The following is a 22,281-nucleotide window of genomic DNA, read 5'->3' on the forward strand; positions in this document are numbered from 1 at the left end:
CTCGCAACGCCCGCGGCACCCCCCTAGCGACACCCCCCTAGCGACACCCCCCTAGCGACACTCCCCTAGCGACACTCGCGGCAGCCCCTGCATACCTGTTGTAGCTTCACTGGACGGGGAAGATGCAGCATGTGCTGAAGCTGCGTGTGGAGATCCCGCCCCCCAGCTCCTCTACACTGCAGACCGGACCTGCAGGCTGGTGAGTATTTTCCCCTATCCATCCTGCTTCCCATCCCCCTGACCCCATTTGTAGATTGTATAAAGTTGGTTAAAAAGTTTTTTGGTATTTTTTGGTTTTCCTAGCGGTTTTTTGCCGCGATTTTCGTAATCGCGGCCAAAATGTCTGTTTTCACTTGTTTAAATTTGAGCCATGTATTTTACTTGTGCATGGTACTAGTATTTGTATTGTTTCTTTACTGATTTTTGCATCTGGCCTTATTTAGGGGTATTTATACTTTTGTACGTCACTCATTGATGCTTACTTAATTTATACTTTAAAAAAAATGTGAAAGAGATACATACGGGGGAGTTTTGCCCTATGTGCTGAATAGCCCATTTTGCTGGTGAATGTATCAGAATATGTATATGACGCTACACAATTGTAACCCACTGTGGATGTATTCCTGTATCTGAACAGTGTTGCCCTTTACCCATATATCTGGAATTATTATATACAATTAATCTGGTTGTCTTTCTGTACTGTGGATATCATCTCTGTTTTAACTTTTGTGGCATTTTTTAGATGTATTCAATAAATTTTCTATTTTAAAGTTATTTTTGGTGTGTCAGACTCCGATTTATAGGTTTTTGTAATTAATCAGCGGGTTCACCGTTATTACCATGCGTCTTTCCCCATGGGTTATTATGTGATGGGTCAGATTTTGTGACTGCGATAAATGTATCTGGGGAATTTCTTTTGTGGTGTTCTTCATGTAGGTATACTCCCATTTGTAGATTGTATAAAGTTGGTTAAAAAGTTTTTTGGTATTTTTTGGTTTTCCTAGCGGTTTTTTGCCGCGATTTTCGTAATCGCGGCAAAAATGGCGCAGTTTTGCCGCGATTATATAAAAATCGCGGCAAAACCGTGTGATTTGTGCCGCAATTACGAAAATTGCATAAAAAAAAGATACAAAACATGAAAAGTGCTGTTAGGCTATATTCTCACAGTGCGGTCAAGTCACGTTTTTGCAAAAATTGTGGCAAAAAAATGGGATTTCACCGCACTGTGTAACTAGACTAAGGCCTTATTCAGACGGCCGCATTCGGTCCATGACAAATACGGAGCGTGTATCGGCTGTATCTCACAGGCTGACCACAATTCATGGAGCCGGACTCCTAGCATCATAGTTATCAGTGCTGCTGGGAGTCCCTGCCTCTCTGCGGGAATACTGTCCCATACTGTAATGATGCTTTCAGTACGGGACCGGGGACAGTATTCCCACGGGAGGGGAGGGACTATGATCATAGATAACTGTGATGCTAGAAACCCGGCTCCCTGAACTGTGGTCGGTCCGGGAAAGATGGCCGATACACGGTCCTTATATCACAGACCGAACATGGACATCTGAATAAGCCACTTACTTGCCTCCTATTTTTGGTGCGGATTGCGCACTGAAAATTCACTACAAATTACAATATAAGGCCTTATTCACACGAACGTGTTATACGTCCGTGATACTTATTACGTCGCACAGACTTATGTTAGTGAATGGGGCCGTTCAGACTGTCAGTGAATTTCACGCCGCGTGTGTGCGCTGTGCAAAACTCACGACATGTCCTATACTTGCCCGTGTTTAGCGCAGCACGCACCCATTGAAGTCATTGGGTGCGTGCAAATCGTGCACGGCACAGGGAAGCACTTCCGGGTGACGCGCGTGATTCGCGCTACAGTAGGTAAAGAAGTGAAGGGAAACATAAAAGCCCCTCCTTCTTTACTGTGTTGTAACATCAAAACAGAGTGTCTCAATGATGCCGGCTGCACGAAAATCACGCAGCCGCGCACCATATGCTGACGCCACACTGAACTTTTGCGCGTGCAAAACGAACACGTTCGTGTGAATAAAGCTTAAGGCGATATTCAGACCAACGTGTGTGAAATCAGATGTGAAGAACGGCCGTTTTTTGTGGCCGATTTGCAGCCGTGCGGGACCCGTTTTCACACATCCCTCATAAACTTGAGTCTATTGAGGGATCCGTGAAAACGCACAAAAATAGGACATGTCCTATTTTTTTACAGGCCCTTCACATGATCCGTTAGAACAACAACCGTGTGAATAGCCCCATAGAAATACATGCAGCCGTGTGACGGCCATTAAAGAAACGTCCTTCACACGGACGATTAACACGTTAGTCTGAATAAGCACCAACTCATGTGAATGGGGGTTGTCAAAACCTCATGCACGTGCAGCATTTCACCCCACAAATATTTTTTTTCAGCTTCCCAGTACATTATGCGGTACAATAAATGGTGCCATGAAAAACTACAACTTGTACCGCAAAAAACAAGCCCTCAGGTAAAAAAAATTATAGCTTTTGGAAGGTGGAGAGGAAAAAACAAAAGTTAAAATCCAAAAAATGGCTGAGGAGGGAAGGGGTTAAATAAGCTGCATGCCTATTAGCCCTTATTCACACGACAGGGTTTCCCGGCCGGGTGACGGCCGTTCATAAATCAGCCGTCACCCGGCTGCAGTAGGAACAATAGACCCCTAAAGGGCTATTCACACGACCAATTTTTTGACGGGCCGGGAAAACCGGCCGTCAAAAAATGGGACATGCCCTATTTTCGGCCGTTTACCCGGCCGCCCGGCTCCCATAGAAGTCTATGGGGCCGGGTAATACACGGTCATCACCGGAATGTGTCCCGAGTGATGGCCGTGTCTACCGTCGCTCGCTCTCTCCTCCTCACAGCGCAGAGTGCATGTGAGGAGGAGGAGTGTATCTCATTCAGAAGAAGCGCTCTATGCTGGAGGTAACAGTGTGGGGGTACTGCTGTAGCGACGTCCCTGCTCTGCTATGTGCAGGGGTACTGTGTGGCAGGGCTGGGGTGTACAGCAGGTGGAAGGGGGCGCTGCGCTGGCTCCCTTCCCAAATCACCCTGGCCCGGCGAATCAGCCTCCTTTCCGCCCTGGCGCTTCTTCAGGCATCGCTACAGCTATAGCAGCCATAGCGGCTGCTGGCGGCGACACCTACCATGGCCGATGGCGCCGCTAGCAGCTGCTGCGACTGCTACTGCTATAGCTTCGTCCCTGCTCTGCTATGTGCTAGCCCCACTTTAGCTCCCTGAAGGAGCGGAATCCCTGTGTGTTCGGGGATTCCGCTCCTGGACAGAGCGCTTGATGTCTCTGTCCATATCTGGGCAGTGACATCAGGGGAAACTCCTGAAGCGGACTCCCCGAACACTCTGTGACCGGGGATTCCACACCAGGCGAAGCCAGTAACAGTCCTTGTCCATAAATGGACACAGACGACAGGGGCTTTTCCTGAAGTGGAATCACCGGCCACATGGGGATTCCCCTTCAGGAGTTGCCCCTGATGTCACTGTCCAGATATGCCCGGCCCGGAACGGATGCAAAACTAATGCAAACCGGCCGGGAAAAACGGCGGGACACTGTCGTATGAATAAGGCCTTAGGGTATGTTCACACAATTAGCAAAAACAGTCTGAAAATACAGAGATATTCAAGGGAAAACAGCTCCTGATTTTCAGAAGTTTTTTAAGCAAACTCGTGTTTGCTCATCCACTTCTCTTCGTTACCACCCAGCTTCTGGCAGTGCACAGACACACAGCGTGTTCTCGCGAGATCACGCTGTGACGTCACTCACTTCCTCCCACAGGAACTTCATCGCGTCGGATAAGCGAGGACACGCTGTGTGTCTGCACTGCCAGAAGCTGAGTGGTAACGAAGAGAAGTGGATGATGCTGATTTGTCAGCATCATACACTCCTAGTCACAACGCCCAGCTAGTAAAAGAAGTAAAAACGCCCAGATGTACATACACAATACACGCCCACTTGGACATAACTTTAAACACGCCCAGTTGTACTTAAAGAGGCTCTGTCACCAGATTTTGCAACCCCTATCTGCTATTGCAGCAGATCGGCGCTGCAATGTAGATTACAGTAACGTTTTTATTTTTAAAAAACGAGCATTTTTGGCCAAGTTATGACCATTTTTATATTTATGCAAATGAGGCTTGCAAAAGTACAACTGGGCGTGTTTACGGTAAAAGTCCAACTGGGTGTGTCTTGTGTGTGTTACATCTGGGCGTGTATTATGTGTGTACATCGGGGCGTTTTTACTTCTTTTACTAGCTGGGCATTAGGAATGGGAGTGTATGATGCTGACGAATCAGCATCATCCACTTCTGTTTGTTAACACCCAGCTTCTGGCAGTGCAGACACACAGCGTGTTCTCGAGAGATCACGCTGTGACGTCACTCACTTCCTGCCCCAGGTCCTGCATCGTGTCGGCCACATCGGCACCAGAGGCTACAGTTGATTCTGCAGCAGCATCAGCGTTTGCAGGTAAGTAGCTACATCGACTTACCTGCAAACGCCGATGCTACTGCAGAATCAAATGTAGCCTCTGGTGCCGATGTGTCCTCGCTCGTCCGACACGATGCAGGACCTGGGGCAGGAAGTGAGGGACGACACAGCGTGATCTCTCGAGAACACGCTGTGTCTGCACTGCCAGAAGCTGGGCGTTGTGAAGAGAAGTGGATGATACTTCTCGTCAGAACTCCCAGCTAGTAAAAAAAGTAAACACGCCCAGATGTAACAACATAATACACGCTCTCTTGGACTTTTACTTTAAACACGCCCAGTTGTACTTTAGAAAGCCTCATTTGCATAAATACAAAAATGGTCATAACTTGGCCAAAAATGCTCGTTTTTTAAAAATAAAAACGTTACTGTAATCTACATTGCAGCGCCGATCTGCTGCAAACAGCAGATAGGGGTTGCAAAATCTGGTGACAGAGCCTCTTTAAGAAAGGCTCATTTGCATAAATATAAAAATGCTCATAACTTGGCCAAAAATGCTTGTTTTTGAAAAAAAAAAACCTTACTGTTATCTACATTGCAGCGCCGATCTGCTGCAATAGGAGATAGGGGTTTGAAAATCTGGTGACAGAGCCTCTTTAAGGCCCCTTCACATCGTATTGTTGCCCTAAGTTTATCGTGTAGTCAGGAAATCTCCTACCTTACAGTATAAACAACGTAGACGATAATTCACAGGGCTCCATTATGTCCTTTTAGCCTCCGTCGGGCTGGTGGACGTCGGTTTATCTTCTTTTTGAAGGATGAAATGGCGTAGTAAACTTTGTTATTCCGGAGTCCCCAGGCAGCATCACAAGTGCTCTACCCGTGGACTTTGTCCCTGGGAGCTCCTGACATCACTGTCCTTATATGTAAAGTGACATCAGGGGATTCTCCAGGGCCGGAATCCCTGGCCAGAATGTTGCCGACGCTCCGGCCATGTACTCAGGCTTTGTGCAGCTTCGGACGTCACTTTATGTATATGGACATCAGGAGCAGCGCCATAGTCCCTGGGCAAAGCGCTAGTAGAAGGCTCCAGCTCTGTTCATGGACAGTGACTTCAGGAGTTTCCCCTGGGCCATTCCCCAGGCGACGTATCCCACTATATGCCATACAGTCGGATACGTTTTAGCTAAATAGATCAAAATCCGGAGCATGAAACGGTCACTGTCGGCTACATGGTTTTCTTCACTGTAATTGACATCAGCACCAAAATCATTTAATGCGAATAACGTACAAACGTGAGCTCCACACTTTCCGTTGCCCACCCCCGGTAATGGAGGGGGGGGGGGGCCCAGACATGATGGCTGTATGGGGCCCAGAAATTCCTGATGGCGGCCCTGAGGGTGAGTGAAAAAAGTGAATAATGAAGAGTGAAAAGATGTATGTATATATATGGATACCTGATAATGCTAATATGCTCAATAATGGATGTCACACAAAAAGATGATATGAATATCACAATCAGGAAAAAGATATATAGTAACCATAGAAAAAAAAAGTTGTAATATACATGCATGAATTAAGTCATGACAAAATATATATATGACATGTGCAACTTTTAGATCTCATAAATCTTACTCCGTGCTGTTCAGCATATATGTTCCCACGAATTCCTCATGCATCCAATGGTCAAACACCAGCTAAAGTGCCTATATCAACACAGTTCAAGAAAAAAGGAGGGTAGTTAATGATATATAAAATAAAGGATATATGAAATAAAAGAATAAAAACACAGACCCGCGAGGAGTCAATGCTTATAAAAATGGAGCGAAACTCAAAGTCTTATTAAGACCAAGTGGGCGCATTGTTCCAAGAGTCCATATCCATCTAGCTTCACATTGTGCCAGTTTTTGTGTAATGGCCCCTCCCCGCATATCAACCATGATGCAGTCGATCCCTCTCACCTTGAATTTTGTTGGATCACAGGCATGATGCACCTTGAATGTCAAGCCTCTGGTTTCAGGGCTTCCAAGACATCTTCTTCTTCAGCTCCCACAATATCACGTACGTGCTCTCTTACTCGTACCTTCAGTTCCCTGGATGTGAGACCAACATAGATTTTGTGGCATGGACATGTCGCATAGTATACAACTTTCCTGGATGCACATGTCGTTGCATCCAGGAAAGTGGTTGCTTTTTCAATGTTAAGACATGCTATGCAGCGTCCACAGGAGCTGCAATCCCATTTGGGACCCTTCGTGCCAAAGGGATATTTTTACTTTTGGGATAATGGCTCCTGACAAGGTGGTCCATCAGATTTTTTGATCTTCTAGCTGTAATGCTAGGATATCTAGTAATGTATTTTTCTAATGTGGGATCTATTAGAAGGATCGGCCAGTAGCATTTGAAAATTTCTCTCATTTGTGGCCACCTGGAATGATAATTAGTTATAAATCTCACCTGTGTTCAGTTCTTTTTTTCGGGTATAGGAGATCCTCTCTAGTTGTGTATTTGGCCCTGTGATATGCATTCTTGATAGATTAAATTCTCATGTTAAAAATTAAATGTTTACATATCATGAAAATAAACTTATATATTCTGTAGTAAATGTTTATTTTCATGATATGTAAACTTTTAATTTTTAACATGAGAATTTAATACAGTATTTATACAATTTTAAATTATATGGTCATCATTTCTGGTTTCAAGCTCCCAATGTGTTTGGTTTTTGGTTTGCTTATCATATTTGTAGATGAACTTGAGGTTAACCCCTTCCCGACATGCGCCGTATATGTACGGCGCTGTCGGGCAGGGCTTCCCGCAAAGCACAGTACCATTATGTCTCAGTGATAGTGCGGGCTCAAGAGCTAAGCCCACACCATCACCGGCAGGTGGCAGCTGTATGTTACAGCTGGCACCCTGATGCAACGGCCAGGACCGGAGGTAGCCTCAGATCCGGCTGATTAACCCCTCAGATGCTGCGTTCAACAGAGATCGCTGGGTTGCCGGTGGCTGCATTGCCGATTGTACCGGAAGCCTTTTAAGCCCCGCCTCCGAGCGAGGCATAGAAGGTTTCCGTTGCAGGCAGACCGGGAGGCCAGTATTAGGCCGGCATCATCAGCAGTGTGTGTCCGCTGTATGTTAATGTGTAATGGCAGAAACCGGAGCTAGCTTTGATTCCTGCCATTAACCCCTTAGATACAGCGATCGCTGCATTTTAGTAGTTTGTAGCAAAACGGCAACCCTGCCATGCAATGGCAAGGCTGCCGACTGCTACTTTGTCAACAGGAGGCCTAACAATGGCCTCCTGTCTGCCATTACGGAAGCCAATTAGGCCCCGACCGGAGGCTGACAGTTCTAATATATTGCAGTACATAGGTAGTGCAATGTATTAGAACATCAATCAAATAGTTGGACCTTCAAGTCCACTAGTGGACTAAAGAAAAGTGTAACAAAAAGTGTAAAAATAAATAAAATAAAAGTTTCAAGTAATATAATAAAACACAATCGCCCTTTTTACCCTATCAAGTTATTTATTGAAAAAAATATAATAAAACCATACATATCTGGTATCGCCGCATCTGTAACGACCTGAACTATAAAAATATTATGTTATTTGTCCCACGCAGTGAACGCCGTAAAAAAAAAACTGTAAAAAATACTGCCAGAATTGCTGTTTTTTGGTCACTTTGTCTTCCAAAAATTTTAATTAACTGTGATCAAAAAGTCGCATGTATCCAAAAATGGTACCTATAAAAACTATAGTTCGTCTTGCAAAAAAAAAGCCCTAATACAGCTCCGTCGACAGAAGTATGTAAAAGTTACGGCTCTCACAACATGGCGACAGAAAAAATACATTCCTTTTACAAAAGTAATTTTATTGTGCAAAAAGTTGTAAAACATAAAAAAGTGCTATAAATTAGGTGTCGCCGGAATCGTACTGTAAACATCATAGTGTAAACATATAATTTATGACGCGTGGTGAAGGCTATTTAAAAAAACGAAAAAACTATGCCAGAATTGCTGTTTTTTGGTCACCTTGCCTCCCAAAAAAAAAGAATAAAAAGTGATCAAAAAGTCGTATGTACCTCAAAATGGTACCAATAATAACTACAGCTCGTCCCGCAAAAAAACAACCCTCATACCACTACGTCTATGAAAAAAAAATAATTAGTTAAGACTCCAATAAGTCAGGAAATAAAAAGTATGCAGTTGTGCAGGCCCAAGGGGAACATTTCTTCTGTTTCAAGAGGCAATTTATCAAGGCCCTAAAATTAGGGAACCAGGAAGGGGAGGTCCCAAACATATCTGCTGGAAGTGAGGGTGTCCGTATTATACCAAACTGCAAAGGTGCGGAGTGTAGACCAAAAGGGGATAAGAAAGGACATTTATCAGTGCGACACCGGCCTGTGCAGAAAGGATTGCTTCAAAGCGTAACAAACGGAGGCGCATGCGCACGAGGCTGATGGTGGACATGTTTCCCTAGAGCTCCGCACCTCAGCCGGAGTATCCTGCGTATTTTGGCAATTTTAAGCTGCTCACCTTGCTCACACTCCACCGGAATTCCCCCTGCTCCTATTCAAGTATCTTTTGATTGCGAAAAGGAACACCAAAAAGTCCGGGATCATGACCAGATCTGCGGCTCTTGTGTCGGAGCCTCCATTACAGAGCACACACGCGGAGCAAGCTGTGATGGCGCCGGACTCACTCTCCCCAGCTGCAGGCTTCCTCGCAGGACCTGATGTACAATATGGATGGAGATACCCCGTGCTTTCGAAGCCCGAGCCCTGCCTCAGATTTATATGGGGATGAGGGGTCTAATGCTTCCTCTGCAGAGCCTGCGGTGCAGAGGTTCTCCTTTAGCCAGGCTGGGTAAGATGGTGACTCTCAATCTCCCTCCCCGCAGCTGCAGGCTGCCACTAATGGATACTCAGGGGATAAAGTCCTCATTGCACGCTTTTCACAGCTTTTGCAGCAAGAACTTGAGAAAACGTGTGTGAAGATCACATCTGAACTTAAGTCTGATTTTCATGCTTTGGGCTCTAGACTGGAAGCCATGGAGGCCAAAATTTACAATACAGTGATGACCGTTAATCAGCACTCTGACTGTGTTGACGACATTTACCAGCAGCTTGAGGAAGCCCAATATAAGCTGAAAGATATGGAAAATAGATGCAGGGGGGAAAATTTCTGTATCAGGGGGCTGCCAGAAAATGTCCTGGACTTTTTAAACAGCTCCTTCCTGGTTTACCTGACTGCTATTTTGATATTGCTAGAGTGCATAGGGCGCTTACTGCTCCTCGCGCAGATGGTCTGCCCAGAGATGTGTTGGTGAAACCGCATTATTACTCTGTGAAAGAAAAGTTCATGAAAGCTTCTAGATCCGCGGATCAGCTGCGATTGCGTGGCTGTGACATACAGATCTTCGCTGATTTGGCTCCTCGCACGATCCAGAGGCGTCGGTCCTTGAAACCTCTCCTCCAAATTCTGATTCTCCAGGAAATGGGCCTTCCCCTTTTGTCTCACATTTTCGTATCGAAATCGGCCCGTTATGGAACATCTGGGTCTTATATCAAAAGATGGTATGCCTCCACCAAGGAAATCCCCACCGCCTGTGTCCTCACCTTCTACAACATTTATTAGACCACTCTGGAGCTCCAAATCTTCGTCCCGGCCTTCGACTTCTGCTACCTGATCTTATGGATCCTTGTTGTCATTTTGATACACCTCTCCTAGGGTCCCGCGATCGGAACTTTCTTCAACTACCGGTTCCCTTTGCTGCTTATTATTGACGTTTCATTCTCCATTGTAAATGTCTTTTGCATTGGAATTTTTTCTGTTATTGTTTTTCAGCTAGCTCTGGATTGGGTTATCGTGAGCTGGCCCTCCCGCTGCGCACTGGCTTGCCCTCCTTGGGATCTTGATGGACACCCCTGTTATTCTATTGTTCTCTGGGTGGTGCTCCCTCAACAACCCCTATGGCCCTGTATGGGCGATGTGCTGTAAACTACTCTATTAATCGCAATGATTTATGTTTATTGTCTTTTCTTTTGTACTTTTGCTCCTCTCCCCTCCTCCTTTCCTGTCCCCTTCTTCTGATGGTCGAGTATCTTGGGTATTTTGCTTTCTATGAACGATTTGAGTATGGCTGATCTTCAGTCCTCTTTTAACCTTGTTACTCACAATATCCAGGGCCTCAACTCGCAGACTAAATGGCGGCAAGCCTTTCAGACATATAAATCCTTGCATTGTGATGTTGTGCTTCTACAAGAACTGCATTTCTCTAATAGCTCTTGTCCTAAATTTATGCATAGTCATTAGCCCTTGTATTATTTAGCGGTGGCTGCGGAAAAGACGAGAGGATTGGGCATGTTATTCAAACATAACCTTCCCTTCGTACATCAAGCCTTGGTGGCAGACCCTGAGGTCAGGTACTTGCTTGTAACTGGTACACTACAGGACACTCAGGTTACATTTATTTCTTATTATGCACCGAACGAGGGACAAATACGTTTTTTCACTACAATGTTCAGACATTTACTTCCCCATTGTCTTGGTAAGGTCTTTTTGGGTGGAGACTCCAATGTAGCGTTGGATCATCTCCTTGATAAAACTAACACGGGCCCCTCCTCCCTTCACCCTCCCCCTCCCCCTAAACAGGGGTTGCAATTAGCTAAACTCTTACATTTTCATGATTTTGTTGATGCCTTGAGATCTGTCAACCTCACCACCAGAGATTTTACCTATTATTCCCATGCCCATTCAACTTACTCTCACATAGATCATCTCTTCCTTCCGTTTCAGCTCTTAAATAGTCTTCTGAGGGCCAAAATACACCCCATTTCGTGGTCTGATCATGACTTGGTGTTGTTTACATTGGATTGCTTCTGGCTTAAACCTCGGTCTAATTTGTGGCGTTTAAATTAATCCCTTTTGATAAATACCCAGGTATTTCAGGAACTTACCTCTGAATTTGAACACTATTTTCAAATCAATTGTGCAACTGACACCTCCCCAGCTATTAATTGGGAAACCCATAAAGCTACCCTGAGGGGGAAACTTATCCAGATTGCTTCACGTTTGAAAAGGGCGAGAGAACAACTCCTTAAAGATAAGGAAGCGGCCTATTTAGCTTTAGTTGGACGACAAAAAGCAGATAATACCCTTGACTTACGGTCCAAAATTTAAGAAGCCCGGACAGAGCTTAACTTGTGCCTTACGACTATCGCCGAACGGCACATTCGCTGGACGCAATATAGGTTTTTTTGCTCAAAATGACAAACCTGGCACCCTTTTAGCTCGGAAACTTGCTCCACTGTCCCGTAACTTTATGGTCCCTAAGTTAAGGTTAGCGAACGGTACTCTCACACAACATCCTAAAGAGGTTCTCAATAATTTCTTTACATTTTACTCCTCTCTATATAAATCTCCTCCCCATTTAGATACGGTAAAAGCCGAGGCATTATTTAAGGATATCTCTTTGTCCGTATTGCAAGACCCTCACAGAGATAATATGGAGCCCCTTTATCGCTTCAAGAAGTTTTACTTCTTTACTATAAAAAAATGTGAAGATGTTTTGGCCCCTCACTTGGTCACTCTGTTTAATAATTTGAGAGATGGGGGCCTACAAAGGCACACATTTCGGTAATCCCCAAACCTGGTAAGGATCCCTTTTCTTGTCAGAATTATCGACCGATATCATTGATTAATGTTCATATGAAAGTACTCACTAAAATTCTGGCCACCCGATTTAATGCCTTTCTAGAACAATACATTCACCCTGATCAGGTGGGTTTTGTACCAAATAGACAATTGGCTGACCAGATGAGACGGATCATTGACTCCATCTGCCCAGGTGATGATCAAGGTTTTTAACTCAGACCATATACCCATAGCCCGAGGAACGAGACAGGGGTGCCCTCTCTCCCCTATCCTTTTTGTTCTGGCGTTCGACCCCCTGGCCTACCTGATCAGGCTGAATAATGACATTAAAGAAATTGAGGTTAGGGGTCAGACACATATATGTGTGCTGTATGCGGATGATATCTTATTGGTCATCATCCCCCCTGACGTCCCTCCTGAATCTTTATCACTTTCTAGACCAATTTTCCCACATTTCTGGACTAAAGGTCAATCATGACAAATCTGAGGTTTTGAACATTAGCGTTCCACATTCCATGGCCAAACTTATACAACTAAACTTTGAGCTGAGACGGAGATAAGACAAAATCTCCTATCTAGGAGTCCATATAACTCCTTGCTATTCCACCCTTTTTCGCACCAACTTCCCCCCTCTCAAACAAAAAATTAAAACAGACCTGTTACACTGGGCTTCTATGTCTCTGTCCTGGTTTGGCAGGATAGCAGCAGTTAAGATGACGGTCCTTCCCAGGATATTATATTATTTCCACACTTTACCGATTGATATCCCTGCCCTTTTTTTAAAAGACCTCCAACGGCTTCTGTTGTCTTTCGTGTGGGGTCCTAAACGTTGTAGAGTCCCACAAAGCACTCTATATGCTCTTAAGGTCTCTGGGGGTTTGGGTTTACCGAAACTCACAAAATATTATTATGCTGCTCGCCTGACACCCTTCGTTTCACTCCATGGTAGCAATACTCGAACACGTTGGATTTCTATTGAACAGGCAGCTACCCCGGGGGTTCCTGTAGACCAGTTGTTATGGTTAAAGCCCAAACACAGACCACCTGTATTGTGTCCACTCCTCTCTTCTTCCTTGACGCTGTGGGATTGATTGGGTCACAGGTTCTGGCTCTGTTCCATACATGTACCTGCAGCTCGATTGTTTGCTAACCCTATTTTTGCTCCTGGTATGCAGCTATCAGCATTTCAGTGTTGGCTGGACAAGGGTTTATATCGAATTGGACTCTTTTTTGATAGACTAGGCGTGAAACTCTGTAATTTTTATCAATCTATTCACCACATGCTGGACTCTTGAGATTTTTCGTTAGCACCAGATTCACCATTTTATGTCCTCATTGAGACCTGCTTTGGTTTTGCAAAGTACATCTGTATTTGAACAATTATGCTTAAATAAATCCTAATGGTCATCACCTTTTGTCTCATATTTACTCATATTTGGTCTCTCCGTTGGACAAACTATCATACATGTCTATGTGGGAGAGGGACTTACACACATCCTTTACTGTAAGGGAATGGCAGGACATGGCAGAACGTACTATGAAAATTTCTATCAATGCTGAAGCCAATTATAAAGTACTTTTACGGTTGTACATAGTTCCCTCCAGACTGGCCAAGATGTTCCCTGCTTGCTCTTCGTTGTGTGTCCGAAACTGTGGATGTGTGGGAGATCCTCTACATGTGTGGTTGCGTTGCCCTAAGGTTCGCCGATTTTGGCGAAGAATCTTTAATATGTTATATTCTATAACCCAGATGAATTTACCTCTGTCTCCGACACAGCCGTTACTTACTGAGACTGTCCCTGGCTTGTCTAAAGCCTCTCATATGTATCCTTTCTTTTTCTGGCAGCTAAAATTGCTATAGCTACATCTTGGAAAAGCCCTCTAATTCCTCTTCATTCGGTTCAGACTAAGTTGAATTGTATTATGGTGAATGATCGATTACACGGTATGGTCTCAGATAAGGAAGAACTCTTCCTTCAGGTATGGCAACCATGGCTCAGATATCTAGGGACGATCTCTTAGGTATACTTGGCCTCTAGGATACTCGACCCTCATTCTTCTACCTTTCCCTTTTCTTCCCTTTCTTTCTTTCTTTCCCTTCTCTTTTATATTCCCTCCCCCTATTTCATATCTTGACCTGTAGCAACATATGGTATATATTTGTCTGTTACAATTTGATTTATGGGGACTACCCCCGGCTGCTCTTTGTACTGTGTATCGAATGTTTTGTTTTTTAAAACCTTCAACAAAAATTATTGAAACACAAAGCGTAACACACATCTGTGGATTATTTTATTCGTTTTTTTACCCCATTATTATACCACCTCACTATGCCCCTGATGCCCAGCTTACATGTACCCTCACATTATAAACTGAAATACCAGTAATACTCAAGCAAAACTACTACCAAGCAAAGTCCATGCTCCAAAAGCCAAATGGTGCTCCCTCCCTTCTGAACCCTAATGTGTGCCCAAACAGCACTTTACTTCCACATATATGGCATCACCATATCTGGGAGAACCCTTTTAACTATTTTTGGGGTGTGTGTCTCCAGTGGCACAAGCTAGCCACAACATTTTTGCCGCTGAATTGGCATATCTAGGGAAAAATGTATATTTTTACTTTGCACCATCCGCAGCGCAATAATTTATGGAAAAGACCTGTGAGGTCACTACACCCCTTAATAAATGCCTTGATCGTGCAGTTTCCAAAATGGGGTCACTTGTCAGGGGCTTCTTTTATTATTTCACATCAGAACCTCTGCAATGTGTAAGTTGCCAAATTATGCCTCAACTTTGCATGGTACTCTTTCACTCCTGAGCCTGGTCGAATGTCCAGGGAAAAGATTAGGGCCACATGTAGGGTGTTTCTAAAACCTGGAAGCACAGCATAATAATTAGAGAGCTGTCTTGTTATGGTGGCACAAGCTGGGCACCACATATTGGCATATCTATGGAAGAAATCCCATTTTCACTCTGCAAAATCAAGCGCACACTAATTGATGCAAAACACCTGCAGGGTTAACATGCTCACTACACCCCTAGGTGAATACCTTGAGGGGTGTAGTTTCCACTGTTTTGGTCCCACACAGGCTTTGCAAATGCGAAATGCTCAGAAACCAATCCAGCAAAATCTGTGCTCCAAAAGCCTTATGGCGCTCCTTCCTTTCTGAGCCCTACTGTGTGCCCAAACAGCAGTTTATGACCACATATGGGGTATTGCCGTATTCTGGAGAAATTGCTTTACAAATGTTGGGGTTCTTTTTTTCCTTTATTTGTTGAGAAAATGAAAACTTTTGAGCTAAATCTACGTCTTATTGAAAAAAAAGGATTTTTTTTATTTTCACTGCCCAATTCTAATAAAATCTATGAAAGACCTGTGAAGTCAAAATGCTCATTGCACCCCTAGATAAATTCTTCAAGGGGTATATTTTCGTGAATGGAGTCACTTTTGGGGAGTTTGCACTGTACTGGTACCTTAGGGGCTTTGCAAAAGCGACATGGTGCAAGAAATCAATCCAGCAAAATATGTACTACAAAAGCCAAATGGTGCTCCTTCTATTCTGGGCCCTGCCGTGTGCCCGAACAGTAGTTTATGACCACATATGGGGTATTTCCGTACTCCAGAGAAGTTGCTTTACAAATGTTGGGGTTCTTTTTTCCCTTTATTTGTTGATAAAATGAAAAATTTTGTGCTAAAGCTACGTCTTATTGAAAAAGGATTGTTTTTATTTTCACTTCCAGATACTAATAAAATCTATGAAACCCCTGTGGGGTCAAAATGCTCACTACACCCGTAGTGGAATTCCTCAAGGGGTGTAGTTACCTAAATGGAGTCACTTTTTGGACATTTTCACTGTTTTGGTCCCTCAGGGGCTTTGCAAATGTGACATAGCCTCCGCAAACCATTCCTGCTATATTTGAGCTCCAAAAGCCAAATCACGCTCTTTCCCTTCTAAGCCCTGCCGTGTGTCCAAACAGACTTTTATGACCACATGTGGGGTATTGTTTTACTCTGGAGAAATTGCTTTACAAATGTTGTGGTACTTTTTCTCCTTTAGTCCTTGTGGAAATGAGAAAAAATTTGCTAAACCTACATTTTCTTTGAAATAATGTAGATTTTCATGTTCACGGCCTACTTCCAATAATTTCTGCAATAAACCTGTTGGGTCAAAATGCTCACTATACCTCTTGATAATTTCCTTGAGGGGTGTAGTTTCCCAAATGGGGCTACTTTTGGAAAATGTCCACTGTTTTGGCACCGCAAGAGCCCTTCAAACCTCATTGTCTGAGCGTTGTTGTTTTTACCCGTGTTAGTCTTTGCAAATGGTCCCTTAGTGATTTCCAGTTCCCAGTGTTCCCGTACCTGCTACCTGTATCCTGTATCCCATGCTACCTTGTTCCTGTGCCATAGAGAGTTGGAGCCATGTTGTGCCGTATACTACGACTTCTGTGTTACACCGCATCTGGTGTCTAACTGCTGCTAAGGTCCCATCCGAGCCTACCATCGCTACTGTCTGAATTACCACAGGTACCCTTATTCGAACTATAGACATTGACTTGGTATCCTGTTGGCCAGCTGCTATCCCACTATGGCGGTACGGCCCAGTGGGTCCTCATACCCATAGATCATGACAGAATGTAAGGCCTCTGTCTATTACCTCTAGATCTGTTTTGGAAAATACATGTGTAGACAGGTTAATTATCTTGAGGTCTCTTTTTATTGGCTGCTTGCCATAGTGTAAGCGTCCTTTTGGATCTTATACCCAGTGGTTGATATATTCTTTGTGATGTACTCTCTGTCTCACTCAAAGAGGAGATCAATGTTATGGATAAAGTTTGGCTACGACCCATAGATGTAGAACCTCTCCTCCATCTATATACTTTGTTTTGTTGAAAATCGCCCACATCTTTAGTGAATTACTTGGTTTTTGTTTCTTGAATTTCTTTTCCCCATTCTATAAATTGGGCTTCCAAAGATTGTTAGAAATTTGACATATTGTCTTCTGACATAGATGTAATCAATTGGGATTGAATGCCTCCAATTTCAGCATTCATTTTATCAAGCATATGTTGGTTTAGCCCAATCAAAAGTTCTATGAATTTCATTGAACCATTATTACACACCTCTTCCCATCTTAAAATAAAGGTATCATCACTAATAGGAAACGATGGAAAAGTTTGAAAATGAAGACCTCTTGGAATAAGGCTTCTCTGTATATAATTTTCAAGAAAAACTTTATTCCACCAGACCTTCATACGTCGAAGGAGTAAGTTCTTATATTTGTTTTGAAGTTCGCTCACATTTCCACACCCATTAAAACCAAGCATTGATGAGTCATCTCTAAAAGCCTGATCCATCAGAGATCGCCAGGCACATTCTCTGGCTTTGTAATCCTTGGGAACCGAGGTACTAGCCTATCTATACATACAGGGAAAGAGAGGACTGCCTCTAAATACAGTGATACAAGGTATGTCAGAAAGTAAGAGAATAATCCTCATCCATCTAATATTTACAGAGACATCCAAACATGTAAACCAAGCGTGACTTGGTGCATTGACCGAAAATATCTGAATAGCACCTACAAACAAAGAGGTCAATAATAACACAAAAGATAAACTATTGTAAAAAAAAAATCACTTTATTACAAGATAGATAAAAAAACACTTAAAAATGAGTCAAACAACGTAAAACATGGCGTCAGCCTGTGCAGGGAAAAATACATTCAGGTCAAGGTATAAGGTATGAAGTATAATATATAGACATGTGGATGCAAGGACGTGGACAGGGCCAACAGACACACCTGAATAGATAGTGTATATATAAATGGGTTATACATAAATTAGCAATGTGTCAAATAAATGATCGTGACATATAAGTAGAAAAACATGTCAAATAGCAGATGCATATGTGCAATGTTGGTTATAGCGTTGGCATCGTCACAGATCTAAGTAACCACTGGTTAAATGTCTACCGTCACATGTACGCGATACAGCAGATCTTATACAGAAGATTAACGGCATCAGTATTGAGGATGACATGTTACTGGTCACCGTTGATTTAGAGTCTCTTTATATGAGTATACGGCATACGGATGGTATTAGGGCTGCCACTTATTTTCTCTCTATTGCCAATTTAGGGAGACCATTGTGTGCTTTCTTTGTCAGGCTGCTTGAGTATGTTCTGACGCATCATTTTTTTTGTCTTTAACGGGTGTTTCTACCTGCAGATCCAGGACACGGCCATGGGGGCAGCTTGTGCACCCTCATGTGCCAACTTGTTTCTGGGGCTATGGGACAGAGACCTGTTTACAGATGGTCAGGTTGGTTTGATGGATCGAGTCCTCCTTTGGGCTTGGTACATTGATGACATCCTGATCATCTGGAAGCGCAGATCATCAAATCTAGATTTGTTTTTAACCAACCTGAACAGAGACAATCTTAATTTCAAGTTCGCCTACAAATATGATAAGCAATGCATTGATTTTCTTGACGTTAATCTCCCCAAGGATATGAATGGCTTCTTACAAAGTGATGTATATCACAAAAAGACATCTGTGAATTCACTACTGCACTCATCCTCTTATCATCCTTCCAATTGTACAATTTTTGAGGATTAGAAGAATCTTTTACTCTGATGTGCTTTTTGAGGAGCAAGCAAAGGATTTAAAGAATCGTTTCCTCAAACGTGGATATAGCGGGAGATCTATCAAGAAAGCATATCACAGGGCCAAATACACAACTAGAGAGGATCTCCTATACCCGAAAAAAAGAACTGATGCACTAACACAGGTGAGAGTTATAACTAATTATCTTAACAGGTGGCCACAAATGAGAGAAAATTTCAAATGCTACTGGCCAATCCTTCTAACAGTTCCCACATTAGAAAAATACATCACTAGATATGCTAGCATTACAGCTAGAAAATAAAAAAAATTGTGGGGCTACCTTGTCAGGAGCCATTATCCCAAAAAGGCAAAATATCCCTTTGGCACCAAGGGCCCCAAATGGGGATGCAGCCCCTGTGGATGCTGCATAGCATGTCCCAACATTGAAAAGGCAGCCACTTTCCTTTCCTTGGATGCAACAGGTACTAAAACCTTTACCATCACACACCCCATTACATGCATCACGAAAGCAGTTGTATACTATGTGACATGTCCATGCCCCCAAATCTATGTTGGTCTCACATCCAGGGAATTGAAAGTATGAGTAAGAGAGCACGTACTTGATATTGTGGGAGCTGCAGAAGAAGATGTCTTGGTAGCCCTGAAACCAGTGGCTCGATACTTTAAGTTGCATCATTCCTGTGATCCAACAAAATTCAAGGTGAGAGGGATTGACTGCATCATGGTTGATATAAGGGGAAGGGCCATTACACAAAAACTATTTACTACTTTTTTTTTCTATGTTTACTATACATCTTTTTACCGATTGTGATATTCATATCATCTTTTTTGTGTGACATCCCTCATTGAGTATATTAACGTGGCGTAGCTATAGGGGGTCACAGAGGTCGCAGTTGCGACTGAGCCCCTAAGCCTGGGGGGCCCATAGGACCCCCATTGCCATGCAGCAAGCTAATGATTTAATAAATTTTCTGTGCCGTGGCGCCGGCACTTCCTGGTTATCGCCTAGGCTCCTTAGAAGTCACGCACACATGGTACACTCAGTGTACCATGTGACCATGACTTCATGTGAGGGGCGTGCCAGCCAGCGTGGAAGAGCCGGTGCAGAATATCCTGCAAGACTCCAGGTGAGCTGCAGAGGGGGCCTGTAATGTATTGTATTGTGCTGTCTGTGTTTGCAGTGGAGAGAGGAAAGGGGAGCTGTTAAATTACAGCCCCCCTCCTCCTCTTTCTACCGCAAACTGCACAATAAAATAAATTACAAACTGTGGGCTGCGACTCCATGGGGGGGGGGTCGTGTGATGACCTCCGGGGGGTCGCGAGTCACTCACCGAGGTCCCGGTTCCATTCAATGCTGGAGCCGGGAGCTGACGGCTCCTTGATCCAGCATTCACTGTGCCCTGAGCCATGGGCGGCTCAACGCAGACAGGTGCGATGTAGTGACGTCATCGCACCAGTCTGCGCCGAGTCACACATAGCCCAGACCAAAGGAGGAGAAGGATCCACCACCCGGCGTGGGAACGGGGATAGGTAAGTAATTTTATTATTTTTCTATTATGAACATATGGGGGCATTATACTGTATGGGTAGCTCATATGGGGGGGGCATTATACTGTATCGCGAGCTGATATGGGGGGCATTATACTCTATGGGGGGCTGATATCGGAGGCATTATACTATATGGGGAGCTTATATGGGGGTATTATACTGTAGGGGGGCTGATATGGAGGGGCATTCTACTTTATGGGGGGCTAATATGGGGGCATTATACTGTAGGGGGGCTGATATGGGGGGCATTATACTGTATGCGGAGCTCATATGGGAGAGCATTATACTGTGTGGGGCAGCTATGGGGGACATTATACTGTATGGGGGGAATTATACTATATGAGGCAGTTATGGGGGCATTATACTGTGTGGGGCAGCTATGGGGGGCATTATACTGTATGGGGGCATTATACTGTATGGGGGCAGCTATGGGGGGCAATATACTGTATGGGGGCAGCTATGGGGAGCATTCTACTGTGTGGGGGCGGCTATGTGAGCATTATACTGTGTGAACAAAAACAACACAAAAGACCCTGGCAGTTGGTGGGCACATAAACAATTGCTAATAACTAAGGTAAAGATAGCCCTATCTTGCCAACTACCTATGAACAATGATAAATAAAATTCAAATAAAACTTTATTAATGCTATAGAAATCAAATAGACGAACCACAATTATTAAAATAAGCAATGCCTGCTGCTAGAAGGTGACTTCCTAGGCAAGTTGCCTGTGAGATAGTTATCAATAGCACAATTTTATCTAGACCAGTATATTCAATTGGAGTCAGCGGCTGCAGAACTCTGAATCTGCACTAACTAATATAAGCAATTGTATCTAGCGGCTGAGCATTGTATTAAAAATAGTAAGCCCCCCCCGACATGTTTCGCTACATATGTAGCGTCTTCAGGGGTTTCAGGTCTAATGATGGCGCACTGCAAACATCCCCTTATTTTATAAACGCAATGATGAACACAAGAGTGTGTCCGTATGGTTAGCCAATCGTAATTGTAAGCAGCAGCCGAGCCCCTTAGTAACGTAATGGACATGTAAATTGACCTATCACAGATGATACCAGCTAGGAGGTCGTTAGTTAGAGATGGCGCATGCCAAGTAAGGAAAAGACAAGCCAGCGTCTAAGTATAGAGACGCCGGTGTACTTTTCAAAATAAGAATATTGCGCATGCGCTGGGTATTAGTCCCTGAGAAGAAAATATATAACAAGTGAAGTCTAGAGGTTAGGACTAAGTGAGAATTGTATCCACTTAGAAGATACTCAGAGTGATACCAGCTAGGAAGTCCTTAGTAGGAGATGGCGCATGCGCACAAGTGAAAAAAAGAGGGACCAACGTCTAAGTATAAAGACGCCGGAGTACTTAGACATTTTCAAGAGAAGGATATTGCGCATGCACTGGGACTTAGTCCCTGAGAAGAAAATGTATAACAAGTGCAGATTAGAGCTTAAGACTAAGTGAGAATAGTAACAATCGTCTATTTGTGAGATAGGTGCGATACTTAGTCATCTAAGGAGCTAAGTGTATTGTGCATGCCCAGAGACTCAGTCGCTGAGAAGAGATTAATATTCATAATAAAAGAAGATAGAAATCTAAGTGTAGAATTTTAATAGATATGCGTGATCAAACATTTAATTACTAAGTGAGACATATAATACATATACTAGGGCTATGCCCACGAGAGGCTATTTATATCATTGAAATGGTACCGGAAGAGAAGTTAAATGAAAAAGGGGGAAATTATCCATCAAAGCTCATGTTTCATACTATGGTCTCACTGGACTCATAAAGGAAAAATAATACAAATAGAACATTAATATAGTAGGATGATAATACTAGGTTAGGCATATCATCAAAAGTGAAAGGGCAGATATGAAAGAAAAAATATATCCTATAGCCTGATGAAGTGATAAGATCAGAAGAAAATCCATAGGTTACATGACCATTTATAGTT

The sequence above is a fragment of the Rhinoderma darwinii genome, chromosome 1 (assembly GCF_050947455.1).
Source record: "Rhinoderma darwinii isolate aRhiDar2 chromosome 1, aRhiDar2.hap1, whole genome shotgun sequence".
NCBI lineage: Eukaryota > Metazoa > Chordata > Amphibia > Anura > Rhinodermatidae > Rhinoderma > Rhinoderma darwinii.